We start from the raw sequence: 14,846 nt of genomic DNA on the forward strand, positions 1-14,846 counted from the left end.
TATCATCAATAAATCAACAAACAAGTGCTGGCAAGATTGTGGAGAAAAGGGAACCCTAGTGTACTACTGGTGAGAATGCACACTTGTGCAGCCACTGTGAAAAACAGTATGTAGCTTCCTCAAAAACTTAAAAGTGGGACTGCCTTATAACCCAGCAATACTACTTCTGAGAATATATTAATAAACCCAAAATACTAATTTAAAAGAATATATGCACCCTTATGTTCATTGCTGCATTATTTATAATAGTTAAGATCTGGAAATAGCCCAAGTGCCCAACAGTAGATGAAGGGAATAAAAAGCTGTGGTACATTTATACAATTGAATACCACTTGGCCATTAAAAAAGAAGGGGGGGGGGGTATCTTACTATTTGTGACAGCATAGATGGATGTGGAGAGTATAATGCTAAATGAAGTGAGCCAGTCAGAAAAAGACAAATACCGTATGGTTTCACTTACATGTGGAATCCAATGAACAAAATAAACTGATAAAGAAAATAGAATTAGAGGCATGGACACATTGAACAGGCTGAGAGCTGTCAGAGTGGAGGGCCGTTGGGAGACTGGATGAAAGAAGGTGAAAAGTGGGCAAAAAACAATATACATTTATAGGTAACACAGATAACACATAGACACTGACAACAATGTGGTGATAGCCAGATGGGGGTGAGGGGCAGGTGATGGTGGTCAAAGGGAGGGATGATTGGGATGGAAAGAAACTTTGCTTTGGGTGATGAGTACATGATGCAGTGTGCTGATGATGTTTTTTTTTTTTTTTTTTTTTTTTAAGTATATTTTATTGATTATATTGTTACAATAGTTCCAATTTTTTTTCCCCTTTGCTCCCCTCCGCCCAGCACCCCCCTTCCCCAACAATCCCCTCTCCAAGTCCATGCCCATGGGTCGTACATACAAGCTCTCCCGCCTCACTCTTTCATATATTCTTCTTCTTCTTTTTTTTAAAGTTAATTAATTAATTAGTTAAATATTTTAACAATAAAAAATAACAATTCCTCCCTCTCAGACTTAAGACCCTTTACAATCTTATAAAGGACAATGGATGAAGGTCTCGAGCTCCTCTAGCTGCTTCAAGCTGGACATGGTCGTCGTCCTACCTACCCGTGGGTCAAGAAATCCCTAATAAGAGTGGGGATGTGGAGGGGAGGGTGGCCTTCCCACAAGGGGAAGGATCGTGCAGACTCCAGGTTGGTTGGCTGTCTCTGGACAACGGCATGCTTGGTTTGACAGGCTGGCATCCTTGTTGTATTCTGGGGGCAACAGGGTTAAAGGACATCATTTAATCCGTAACCACTAGATGACAAAAGACAGGTATTAATTTTTCAATGTCCCACATTAGGGAAAAGAAGGGCTTCTTTGGAGGAAGGTGTGCCAGGTACATCTCACCTGTCCAAAACCCTTTTGCCCATTATACTTATTTTGGACTGAGGGAAATATTTTAGGTTTCCCCCATCTCAGGCCTCTGGGCTTTTTCTGTCCAAGCCATTAGGATAGAAAAGAGAAACCAGTTTTAAAGTGAAGCCCACAGACCATCCCGTTCTTCACCAACCCAGCCACTTAGTTCAGCCAAACCATTGAGTCTCAGGAGGCAGCAATGCAGACAGGATTAAGTGAGGCCTATGCATACAGATAATCACTCAGGTAATGAGATTGTAGGCTTATGCCCTTTGAAAACAGAAAACACATGTTAATTTATGTAACATAACCCACATACAAGTCTCTAAATCTGTAGGACTGTCTTATCAGAAGGAAAATCCTTGTCCTTCTAATATTCACTGAACTTGCATTTCTATTCTTTATATTTTTATTCCCCCCCCACTAAAAAATTTTCTGTTTGTTTGTTTTTCCACTACAGTTGTCTCACTTTTTTTCCCCCTCTTGCTTCCCTGCACCCTGCCCCCCCCCACAGTCAGTCCCCACCCAGTTGTCCATGTCCATGGGTCATTCATACATGTTCTTTGACTAGACCCTTCCCCTTCTTACCCCTTCTCTCCCTCCCATCTCCCCCTTTGTTACTGTTAGTTTATTCCTTGTTTACATACCTTTGGTTCAATTTTGCTCATTTGTTTGTGTTGTTCATTAGTTTCCTGTAACAGGTGACAGCATAAGGTAATTTTCTTTTGTTGCCTGGCTTATTTCGCTAAGCATAATTCTCTCTAGTTCCAATCATGTTGTTGCAAATGGTAGAAGTTCCTTCTTTCTTTCAGTACTTATTCATTGTCATTTTCCCCCTTTGTACTCGTGTTCCTCTCTGTCTCTCTGTTTCTTCATCTTCTTAAAGCAGACCCTTTAGCATCTCTTGCAATGCTGGTTTGGTGGAGATGTATTCTTTTAGCCTTCTTTTGTCTTGGAAACTCCTTATTTCACCTTCCATTTTGAATGAAAGCCTTGCTGGGTAGAGTATTCTTGGTTGTAGGCCTTTGTTTTTCATTGCTTGGAATATTTTTTGCCATTCCCTTCTGGCTTGTAGTGTTTCTGCTGAGAAATCTGATGATAGCCTTATTGGAGCTCCCTTGTATGTTATTAGTTGTTTCTCTCTTGCTGCTTTTAGGATTCTCTCTTTGTCTTTGAATGTTGGCATTTTAATTATGATGTGTCTTGAAGTGGGCCTGTTGGGGTTCATCTTCATTGGGACCCTCTGTGCTTCCTGGACTTGCGTGACTCTTTCTCTCGTCATGTTAGGAAAGTTTTCTGTCATTAGTTTTTCAAAGAGGTTTTCTATCCCTTGCTCTTCTTCTTCTCCTTCTGGAATTCCTATGATACGGATATTATTATGTTTCATGTTGTCCTGCAGCTGTCTTAGAACCTCTTCAGTCTTGTTCAGTCTTTTTTCATTTTGTTGCATTGTCTGGGAGTTTTTGTGTAGGTTGTCCTCCAGCTCGCTGATCCGATCTTCTGCTTCCTCTAGCCTGCTTTTAATTCCTTCTACTGTGTTCTTCAATTCAGAGATCGTATTTTTCATTTCCTCCTGGCTCTTATTGATAGCTTCTATGTCCTTTTTCATGCTCACGTAATTTTCTGTGAGTTCCTTGTAGTTTTTCTGGAGTTCTTTGAAGTTTCCGCTGAGCTCATTCAGCTTCTCCATAATCCATGTTTTGAATTCCATATCTGATAGTTTGCTCCCCTCTATTTCATTTAGCACTCTTTCTGGGGATTCTACCTTTCCTTTTGATGGGAGGTTGTTTCTCTGTCTCCCCATTTTTTTGACTCCTATTGTTTGTTGGTGCTTCTTGGAATGATCTGCACTTCCTGGATCTGCCTCTGGTGGCGTCAGATCATGTACCAGTCTGGCCCTAGGCAGCCTGTTGGAGACTTCCAGGGATCTACTGCTGTTGTCTGTCTTCTTTGATTGTTAATCTATTCAATCTGTGATTAGCTGTCAGGCTTAAGGACTGTGGGTGTGGCAGCTTAATTCCTGTAGGCAGGGCTTTTGCTTCCCCTCAGGCTGACGCCACTTGGAGGGGAATGGTCTACCCGCAGTACTGGGGATGAGTCAGCACTGGGACCCAGTCAGCTGCTCCTCCAGTTCTCCCCTCAAAGCCACCGTGCCAAATTCTCCCCAAGTGTCTCCAGTCCTCTCTGCCTTCCCTCTGCTTGAGCCCAGGGTAAGTGGTGGCCAAAATATTTTCGTATGTGATCCACTTAAGAGCTCTTTTTCTCCTGCTGTTTCTCTCCGGCTAGCAAGAAAGCCTGTGGCTTTTCGCTTTTCACAGCTGATACTATTTTACTTTCCACTCTGTCGCTGTAGGCTGGGAAGCCCAGCTGGGGGTTTAGACCCTGCCCTTCTCAGGGGGAATCCCCGGCTGCTGAGCTGTTTCTCAGCCCCTTCAGCTGCCACCCGTGGGAGCCCAGCCAGCCCTTCCACGTCTCCGCACTCCCTACCGGTCACGTTGTGATGTAGCGGCCTTTTCTGTCTCTCCGTGGTTATAAGACTTCTCTCCAGCTGGTGTTCGGTTCGTTATTCCAGATGATTTCTCCAAAATTACATTGTAAATCCAGACTAGTTCTAGGAGGAAGTTAGTGTAGCTTCCACTTACTCCTCCGCCATCTTGTTTCTTCGCTGATGATGTTTTATTGAGTTGTGCATTTGTATGGTAACCAGTGTCACCTCAATAAATTCAATAAAATAAATAAATAAATTTTAACTATTTCTGATATGTTTAAGGAGGCAAAGAGGCTTTTCTTTCTCAAATATTGAGCTATTTTATCTTTTTTGTCTTCAGAATTTAACACCTGATATTGAAGAAAGATTTTTAAAATATAAAATATTATGAAATATTGATATTATGGGTGATTTTTGTATATGTGAAGGTAGTTATTTTTTTTTTTAATTTTTATTAATTTTTTTAATGTAAGAAAAACAAAATTTATTTAATGGCATTCCCTGTACAAATTCAAAGCATTTAGATTGCATGCATTATTCATTTGAGTATCTTCATCTTAAACTTCAACAGTGTTGCTGTCAGAACAGGTCATTGAAGGAGAATATTTACCACTGACCATTTCCTATTTCCTTTTTAGTTGCCAAGAGCCTTCTTCTGGCCACTAGTGATGGGATAGAAATCAACAAACTGTGCATCTTTTTTCTGCCCTCAACTATTAACATCTCCAGCCCTGACAAGAAAGGATTGGCATTGTGGGAAGGATTTTCTCTATTTCTGTAGAAAATAACACCAATGGAAGGAAGGAAGCCCTGCAGATTAGCTTCCCTCATCCACTAAAAGGTACTTGGCAATTTTCCATCTTTCATAATTTTTGTAAGAAAAGTTTACTTTTTCATTATAACTAATGTAACAATGACTATGTCTTCAAACCATCAAATAGTTATTTAATCAAAAACTATCTTAAAATTCTAGTATTGGAACATATTTCACTATAAGGACAAGTTATTGCATATCTTATTGTTTTTAATTTCCAATGTTGAAGAATACACAATTTTAAAACAATGTCTTAATTATTTATCAGTTCTTCTACTTCTTTTAACCTGTTTTCTGCGAAAATATAAATTAGTCATCCACACATTTGAAAGTAACCTTAGCCTTTTCTTCTTGGGTTAAAACAACTCCAATTAGTTTAATCTATGTCCAATTCCAATATTCTAATAATAATTTTATTTGTAATCTTCTCTAGTTTTTACATATTATTCATAACACTTAAAAATTAATACTTAATTTCTATTCTAGACAAGGAATTAAAAGTTTACAAAGAGGTATTTTATTTAGAGAAATATATTTAGGTATGGTTTACAAAGAAGTGAACTTCAAGGGAAAAATTTCAATTCCTACAGTACATCAGGATGAAAAACTGATTTAAAAATTGCATTATTCGATTAACAAACTTTATTAAGCACCTACTATATGTCAAGTACCATTCTCAGCAAAGAGATTAATTAGACTGTTCCCATCCAGAAAAAGTTCAGTTTTCTCCTGTAAAAGTAAGACTATCTCTCCCTCCAAAAGGGGGAGGCAAATAAATAACTATTATTACCTATTATTAAATATTCACAGTATAACACAAAATATTTTAGCAATATTCAATCTCTCATTCACAGAGAGACAATTTAAATTTTATATCTGAAAAAACAGAGTATTTATTTTATAATTTATGCAAGTGTGTGAATTATTTCTTTTTTTAACATGCTTTATTGATTATGCTGTTACAGTGGTCCCAATTTCTTTTCCCTTTGTTCCCCTCCACCCAGTGACTCCCCCTCTATCCATTTCTCCCCGCTTAGTCCATTCGCATTGGTTGTGCACATAGTTCTTCTCAACATCTTCCTATCTACTCCACTCCCTCCTACTATGCTTCTTAACTCCTGTACCATCTCCCTCCTTTTCCCCCTTCTCTCTCCCCACAGACCTCCCCCAAAAATGTTCCCTGTACCTATAATTATTTTCCCCCTCTCGTTGTCTACTTAGTTTGCCTTTGTTTCTATTCCCTAGCTCCTGTTGTTGGTTGTTGTGATACAGTTTTCATTTTAATGTTCATAGTTTTGATCCTCTTTCTCCTAAACAAGTCCCTTTAACATTTCATATAACAGTGGATTGGATCTGATGAACTCCTTCAGTTTTACTTTGTCCTGGAAGCACTTTCTCTGCCCTTCTATTCTGAATGACAGCTTCGCTGGGTAGAGTAATCGTGCTTGTAGGTTTTTGCTTTTCATTCCTTTGAATATTTCTTGCCAGTCCCTTCTTGCCTGCAGAGGTTCTTTTGAGAAATCGGTTGAGAGTCTTATTGAGATCCCTTTGTACATAATTCTCTTCTTCTCTCTTGCTGCTTTTAGGATTCTCTCTTTATCCTTAATTTTTGACATTTTGATTACAATGTGTCTTGGTCTCCCTGGGTCTAGTTTTTTTGGAACTCTCTGTGCTTCCTGGACCTGTAAGTCTATTTCCTTCCCCAAGTTAGGGAAGTTCTGCTTCATTATTTTTTCACATAATTTTTCAATTTCTAGTTCTTCTTATTCACCTTTTGGCAACCCTATGATTCAAATGTTGGCACCCTTATAGCTGTGCCATAAGTTTCTGATCCTCTCCTCATTTTCCTCACTTTTCGTTTCCTCTTTCTGCATTGGTTGACTGTTTGTTCCTTCCCTATGTTCCAATTTGTTGATTTGATCCCTGGTTTTCTTTCTCTCACCACTAGTTTCGTGTGTGTTTTTGTTCATTTTAGCAAGACTAGCCTTCATTAGTTCCCCATATTAATTAAGATCTGCTGTCAGGTTTGTAAACATTCTTATAACCAAAGCTCTGAATTGTGCCTCAGAAAGATTTCCTATCTGCTGCTTTGTTAGATTAGATATTTGCTTTCTTGTCAGCTGCGTCACTAGGATCTTTATCATGATCTCTCACATTCTGACAGTTTTGTATTTGCCTTTGCTTCCTGGGTGGAGCTGTCACACTTCCTACTCTATAGGAGCAGAGCCCCATGTACTCGTCACAACCCTTTCCACCATGCTGTGGTGTTTTTGTGGGGGCGGAGCTCCAAGATGGATTCTTGCCATTTACTCTCCTCTGAGACACTTCTTCCTCCATCCCCACCCCCTCCAGTCTTCGCAGTCTGAGGCAATGGGGGTCTGCCTTCCCTGGCATTAGAATTGTAAGCTGACAGGACTGGTCTGCCACTGGGGGTGCTCCCCAAGTGTTTCTCACCTCTTTTTAAATATGGGTGTCTGTGGTTACTGCCATCCTGTTGCCATTGCCACAGCTGTTGCCACCAGCACAACTTGACCTATCCACCCCAGCTTCGCCTCTCCTACCCATCTGGACGAGCACCACTTCTTTATAACTCATATGTTGAACTTCCATGTAGCTTTATTTTCTGGAACTTCTGGTTCTTTATGGTTTTGCATTAGATGTATTCCTTCTTAGTTGTTGAGGGAGACAGAGCGTGTTAGTCTAAGCCTCCATCTTGGCAAGAAGTCTGAAAAGATTCTGTCTGGTTGAGTATTTCTTCTTTATATCTTTGTTTGTTGGACTTCCATGCAGCTCTATTTTCTGGAACTTCTGGTTGTCTCTAGTTTTGAGGTAGTTGTATTACTTCTTAGCTGTGGAGGGAGACACAGCATGTCTGTCTAGGCCTCAATCTTGGCCAAGCTGGATTATTTCTTTCCAGAAATGCAGCTGAGCCCACCAAGCTTCTACATTTCTTAGGCCTGGGTCCATGGAAACCAAGATTGGGTTCGTGAAAAGGAGAATATGAAGTTCATGATTCACTATTAGTTCTCCTTAGAAATTTATCAACAGCATCCATATAACACAGCCCAGGTCTCCTTTTGTTCCTTGCAGCATGTGCCCAGATTCAGGCCAAGGCCTGAAACTAAGGGAATGAGGATTCTTCAGGGCACAAATGCCTGAACCCCAGCTTTCAGGTCTGCACCCTGCCCCAAACACTGACAAGGTCTGCAGCCCTTCACATCCTTTATTTCCCGGAAGTCCCTCTCATCACCTACATGACAGATATGCTTTGTATCAAGTAAATGATAGTGACTGAAAGGTATTAAGGGCAACAGGATTGCTGTCAATAAGAATTATATGTTGCAATGATGAAGACAAAGAGAGAAAAATTTAACTCATGTAGATGCATAACTACTGGAGGCATGGCCAAATACCTATGAGTATCTGTGTCAGGTGGAGTGACAGGTGTACATTTAACACCAGGACATGCATAATTGCTAGGATAGAGGAGAGATGAGTACCTGAAAGTGTCTGTATTATGTGAACAGACAGGTAGAGTGTTACCTCCAGAACATGCAGGACAGGTTTGGGAACAATTACCTTAGCTCTCCTAGGTCCTGCTCCTTAGTATAATGGCTTGTGCACTGCAGTTGGTGCTAGTGGGTGACTGGCAAGTCACACTACTCTGAACCAGAACAGTAGTTTCATGAAAGAAGCTAGGAACTGCACTGGAGCTGTGCCTATCAAGCCAGAGTGTGGGCCTTCATCTTAAAGCTCGGCCTTCACCATCCTAAGCAGGTGATACACCCATTGGGAACCCTGTGAGGGCTCAGGATAAGTAAGGCATACCTTCCCAGAACAAGAGTTCTACTTTACTACAGAATTACAGGTCAATTTTCTATTAAAATAAAACTTTGATATATTATATAGTAGAAGTAAGAATTATTAAAACTTAAAACATCATGGGAATTTGATACTGGCTAAGCCCTCTAATCAAGTGTGGAGAGTGCTTCTGTACCCTATGCTCACCCTCCCAGCTCTTATATGGAAAGCATGAAATCTTTTCCAGTCCTGAAGGCAGTCAGTCCTATTTGAAAGAGAGAAGGTTTTCTCCTTTGACAGATGTAGTCCCACCTAGAGTGAAATTATTTGTCATGACTATCCACACATATGGAGCTACTAAAACTTTACCCAGTGACAAAACTCCCTGACCTATCCCCAACTCGACTATTTACCATGAAAATAAAAAGGTATTAAAAATATTTTAAAATATTCCTAAGTGGATCTTCCCCACTTTTAATGGCCTGAGGTTCTAGGGCACTTCGGGATTAAGTCCAGCTAGTAAAAAAAAAAATAGTGACTGAAGTAAAACAATTTTAATCAGCAACTTCAATAAAAGAAAAAAAACAATGCAGATATTATTTGGAAGTTATGTTAATAATTTGGATTATAAAAGGAACTATATAAATTTTATGGTTGCTCTGCTGAGTAATGTGTGTATGTTGTGTTTAACATGGGAGAAAAATTGGTATTGAAAGCAAGGAAGGTGCTAACATAACTTGCAAAGCTTAAAGATAAAATAATAGATTTCAAATGTCCCTCTTGAAAAAAGTCGTTAAAAATAAGAAACAAATGTCTCAACCAGTTGTTCATTATAAAGTAAATATATCATAATCATGTATTTTCATATGTGTGCTTCAAATCAATGTAGTTTGTCTAGGTTTCGTACACTATCCGGTCTTTTCAGACCCCAGATCTACAACACTGTGGGGAAAAACAGAGTGCAAACTGTCAAGACCCAAAGTCCCACACATAGCCTGGCAAGGTGTTGTCATCTCCTTCTTTATTTGCTTGTTTTTTCTCACTTGTAATAGTTAAAACGTTTTTATGCATCTTGTCACCTTGGGTTCCATGAATTGATTATGAGAAGGGAAAAATAATAGAAAGGAAAAAAAAGAAAGGAAGCTCAGTGAGCCACTTGAGACTTCATTGATTTTTTACTTTTTCTCCAAAACAAAACAAAATAAACAATTAATCAGCTACTCATCGCTCAAGAATGTATTGTGCCTAATTATTAGAAGCATGTTTTAATGCATTAATTTTCTTTTAAAATATTCTAATTTATAACACTATTATACCCAACTCCAGAGGAACTTTGGTTTTTACTATTAATGTTTTGAATTTAGCCCGGTTCATAAGCCCTGCACCCATGCCACTCAGAGAAAGGCAAACCTGAAATTAAAAGAGAATCTCCTATTCTCAGTCTGTATTTCCTAGGATCTAACCTAAAGCCAAGGCATTTGAGAATAAGCCTGAAAATCCAAACTGTGCCACTGTAATTCAGGCAGTTTTACTTTTTGTTCTTACTTTTTTATACCATGGGCTCAGCTAAGATTATTGATGTGTCTGTTTTAACAGTGATTTTTTTATGGAGTTAAGTCAGTCTAATATGTATCAGTTAAGCTTTGGTTTTGAGAAATGGGATAAATGGCAAATGGCAATTACTAATAATGTTCCCTTTGATAAAGATTGCTTATACCAGTGTAGAATGATATGGTGATTCTGAGAGTAACATTAGTTTAAGATCAAATACGGCCCTGGCCAGTGTGGCTCAGTTGGTTGGAACATCATCCTGTGAAGCGGGTCGTGGGTTTAATTCCAGTGGGGGTGCATGCCTGGGTTATGGTTTGGTTCCCAGTGGGGTCACATGACGGAGGCAGCCAATCAATGCTTCTTTGCCTCTTTCTCCCTCCCTTCCCCTCTCTCAAGAAAAAAAAAAAGTCAATGGGCATGTCCTTGGGTGAGGAAAAAAAAAAAAGATCAAATACAATTTTCTGACTGAGAACTGAAAAAAATTGTTCCTGTTTCAGACTTGCTTTTTACCTACTTTGATGGTCAGTAAATTATTGGAAGGAATTCTTAGCTCCCCAACAAAGATCTATCCAGGCTTGGCATGGCCTTCAACTCGCTGGGGTCATTTTCTTTTCTTTTCTTTTTTTTTTTTTTTAATTTGAAAGTTCTGGGATCTACAGACTTCTTGGCACATGTTCAGTTAAACTTCCTGATATATTGTTTTAAAAATATTTTTTCCTTCTAACTATTCAGGATATCTCTGGTGACACAGCTCATGTCAGTCTGACACTGCAGAAAAAGATGTTTATTTGTAGCTGCTGCAGTAATATAACAAATGGGGGTAATGTAATAACAAAAGAACAGAAGTTGTTAGGACTAGAAGAGATTGCAGTGAAAAACTCACCATTGGCCAAGTCTGGATGCACTGTTCCTAAGTGCAGCAGTCCATGTATGTTACCTGGAACGCAAGGCAAACACTGCATCTTGCAGATTGATGAATGTGCTCCTTGACAGATTTGTCTTCAGTTTAAGTTAATGCTCATCAAAGATAGAATGTTTGTTGATTAAATTCCTTGCATGCTGCTATCATTAAATGAGAGAAAATAAAGTGTTTCTCTCAAAAGTTGTTTTGTTAGCATAAAATTGTTTGCAGACTAATTCTGGAAAATCTCTAATTGTATATTAATTATGTTAATGTAACCCTGTGCCAAACTTGCTGAACAGTTTTGTTTTGATTGTTGACTTTATGAATCAATTATAAAGCATAGTGCTTTCCTTGGTTAGCACGATCTTTTGGGACAGCAGAGTCACAGAGATTTCCTTAAAAATCACTGATGGCCCCTAAGGAAGCTAGCTATGTAAAATGTTTATCTCTCAGATATAAGCATTTTTAACTTAATTGTGTTTTCCCAACCTTATTTGCATGTCCTGTGGCATCTGATCCTTATTCATTGTGATCACAATAGCCACTTACAACAATAGAGAAAGCATGTTATACATATAAAACTCCATGTCCAATAAAGAGGTCAATGTAATTATGTGAGTGCTTCTCTTCAGAAGTCCCCTTCCTCACCATTAAGAGACCTTACCTTGCCAGATGGGTTCTAGACCTACCCCTTTGCTCCACTTGGAGATGCAAACAGGATCACAGGGGCAGAGGAATAAGCAGGACTACAGGGGAAGACCATGAGAAACCCGCAGGAGGTTAAGGATAAAAGCTTTGTTCCCAGGCATAGGCTGGGATGCCAAGTTGCAGCCTGGAATTTTTACAGCAGAGTTTTAAACCCCTGACAATGAGAGTTTATAATGAAAATGCTGCCAGACCTTTAACTATAGCGACGCCACTATAATATTTATAAGTAACTTATACTTTTTCCAAACACATGTACTCATTACTTGTGTCTCTGCTTTTGCCTCACTTTGGGGGAACCTCTTTGTATAAACACAATAGATTGGCTCGCTTATACTTTCAGACTCTAATTGCTCTCCATCTCTATCTGTTAGAAAAAAGCCAGCCCCAGGGCCAAGCCACAAAGCCTCTCCCACAGCGCTTTGTACAACTACAGTGCACTGCAATACACAAACTTTTTTTCTCACTTTTGGCTGTTGGAGTTAATCAGTCTGCACATCCTTTATTTTTCCTTATAATTATTTTTTTCAGTGAATGTACCTGAGGGAGAACTAACTGGTGTGCTGGAGACAACCTGTGAATCTACTGGGTCTGACAGATACTGACTGTTAGGCGGGTCCTTAGTGAACAAAGTCCTAGACAGTGTACATCATTGAAAAGCTACTCAGAGTGCTGTCAGCTTATCTTTTCCAACATAAGTAGGTTTCCAGGGAAATTGATTGCTTAATAGTGATGAGTAATGACAAGGATTTCCTAACTCTTCTATGCAAACTTCCCAGCAATTGTATGTCTGGGCACAACATCATGCTGAGCTATTGATCTGTTTGACAGCATATATGGCCTGCAGGTAGGAAGACAAAAAAACAGGAAAAGCATTTTCCTTCTGGACAGACATATGGTGGAAGCCAGCTCCTCATCATGACTCAGGTCACCAGACATCCACATCTACAGGCTGGAATACAGAGCAGCACTTCTGTAACTCACAAAGGCTGCAACCAGCTTTGGGGCCCAGCCCTCAGAATATAGATGTGACTATTGGTGGTAGCCTCATGACTTAAGACTTTCAGCCAGAAATAATCCAGGTATGTGAATCAAAAATTTGTACACAAAAATGTCCTTGCTAGATTCTAAGATCATAAAAATAAGTGAAGGTTGCACAACTGATATGACTTATCAGATCCTTTAGCACTCAAGGGGCATGATTGGTGGGCTGTCAGACATGACCACACTAACATTTCCCAAATATAACCAAACGTCTTCTCTCAAAGTTAGATGAGAACCCCCAATGTTGATGGCTCATCATGACAACACACAGCCATGTGGAATGTATGTAGGAACACTGACTAACTCATTCAATAAACATTCTTCTAGAGTAAGGTATCCAAGTAGGTAATATGTAGCTAACTTAAGTGAAATGACTCTGTAAACATGCCATCACCATAAAACATAAATGGCATCAGCAAGCACTTTCATCTGCTGAATACCTAACTTTAGTGATGGGAAGGAAGATGGCATCTTGTGTGAAAAGTCTACTGCACACACAGTCTGGACACACTTGAGGTAAAGCATCAGAGCTTTGAGAATGAGTCAACAAAAAGCAGCCAGATTCACCCACAGTAGATGAACTTCCATCTGCTTGCATACGTTAATAATGCAGGTCGGTCATCAGTGATATCTGTATGCTGACACTGTGGCAAGCATATGATCCGAAGCTCTGTGATCAAATGAAAGGAAACTTCCTGTAGTAATGAGCACGCCATTAATGTCACTATCACATTAATGTTTCATTGTTGAATAAAGGGAAGTTACCTAGCTGGTATTTCTGTATTTGTCTATTAAAAGAGAGAGTAATACACAATTTCATTCACTCATTATTGCTCACAGAACCATACACTCAAGTATCCACTTTGTATCCCTGCTTCTTTTTAACCCCAAATCTATGACATTGTCAGCACAACAAACTAATTCTGCTATTATATCTGGAGCAATTACTGAGACTGGTATGTGAGGGCACATGAAAACAAAATGTGTCCTGGCCACTGCAAAGCAAATTGATACAGTAATATAGTTGGGTGCCTCTACAGAAAATGCAGCATGGAGGGAATTGTTATAGATACCTCCAGCCCAAACAAAGATTATGCCAAAAGAAACACATGGAAGGGACAACAGTTTATTCTCTTTCTTAGTACCAGGACAAGGCAACAGTATAAAGGAAATAGAGAAATCGCCTGCCTTTCAGGAATACCCCAGACCTCACAAGGTAGAAGCGGCTTGCAGATTTCACAGCTATGGAGTAGTGACACAAAGTGGAGACAAAGCTGGGATCTGTGGTCAGGGGCACGAATGTTTGTGCAAGCTGGGATGCTGGGACCTTACTGCACTCAGGTTAGCTGCATTTCATGAATGAGCCATGACATCTTTCCTGGGACAGAATTGTCACTGTGACCCTGTGAAGTCTAATTTAAGCACCATGTTTTACAACCAGTCTATATTTGAGTAGTTGATTTCAGATAGAACTTAAAAACAGGAAGCAAACGCTATAATTTTAAATAACTATTTGGCAATTGACCATAAGAAATAACAATCCTAAAACTTAAGTTTAGGGAAAAAAACTCAGAAATTTAACGTTAAAAGTTTTATTTTTTCCTCTTGCAGTTTATTAGCATTCACTATGTAAGACATAAAGATTTAAAGTTGCCTGAGCAAATAAATAATTGAATAATTCCATAGTCCCTCTTCTCAAAGGAAAGATGACATGATGAGAAATCACTTTATACCCAATCGAAACACATTTTCAATGAAATAAAACAGAAAGGATCACTTTGCAAAGGCAAAACAAAAGTTAGTAGAGTTTTTTTCACGTTGAACATAAAAGAAAAAATTAAAATAATGTAGAAAATGTTATTTCTTTTCCCCTGAAAATGTTGGCATAACATGGCAGGGAAGTAATGAACTGTAGAGGTGCTATTTACAGGAACTCTCCCTCCTAATGAAGGAGACTTCTGAATTAGATAAGAACACCTGCTCCCCAGGGCAGGCACTTAGCACCCTATTGGGGTCACTCCTTTCTACAATGTCAATGGAGACAGAACTCAGAATGAGGCAAATGATAGCAGTGAACTGAAAAAAACTTCAGATGAAATCCTTTTCATTTCAAATTTTTATATAT

Source organism: Furipterus horrens, unplaced genomic scaffold (genome assembly GCF_987537825.1).
Source record: "Furipterus horrens unplaced genomic scaffold, mFurHor1.1.pri manual_scaffold_7, whole genome shotgun sequence".
Classification (NCBI taxonomy): Eukaryota; Metazoa; Chordata; class Mammalia; order Chiroptera; family Furipteridae; genus Furipterus; species Furipterus horrens.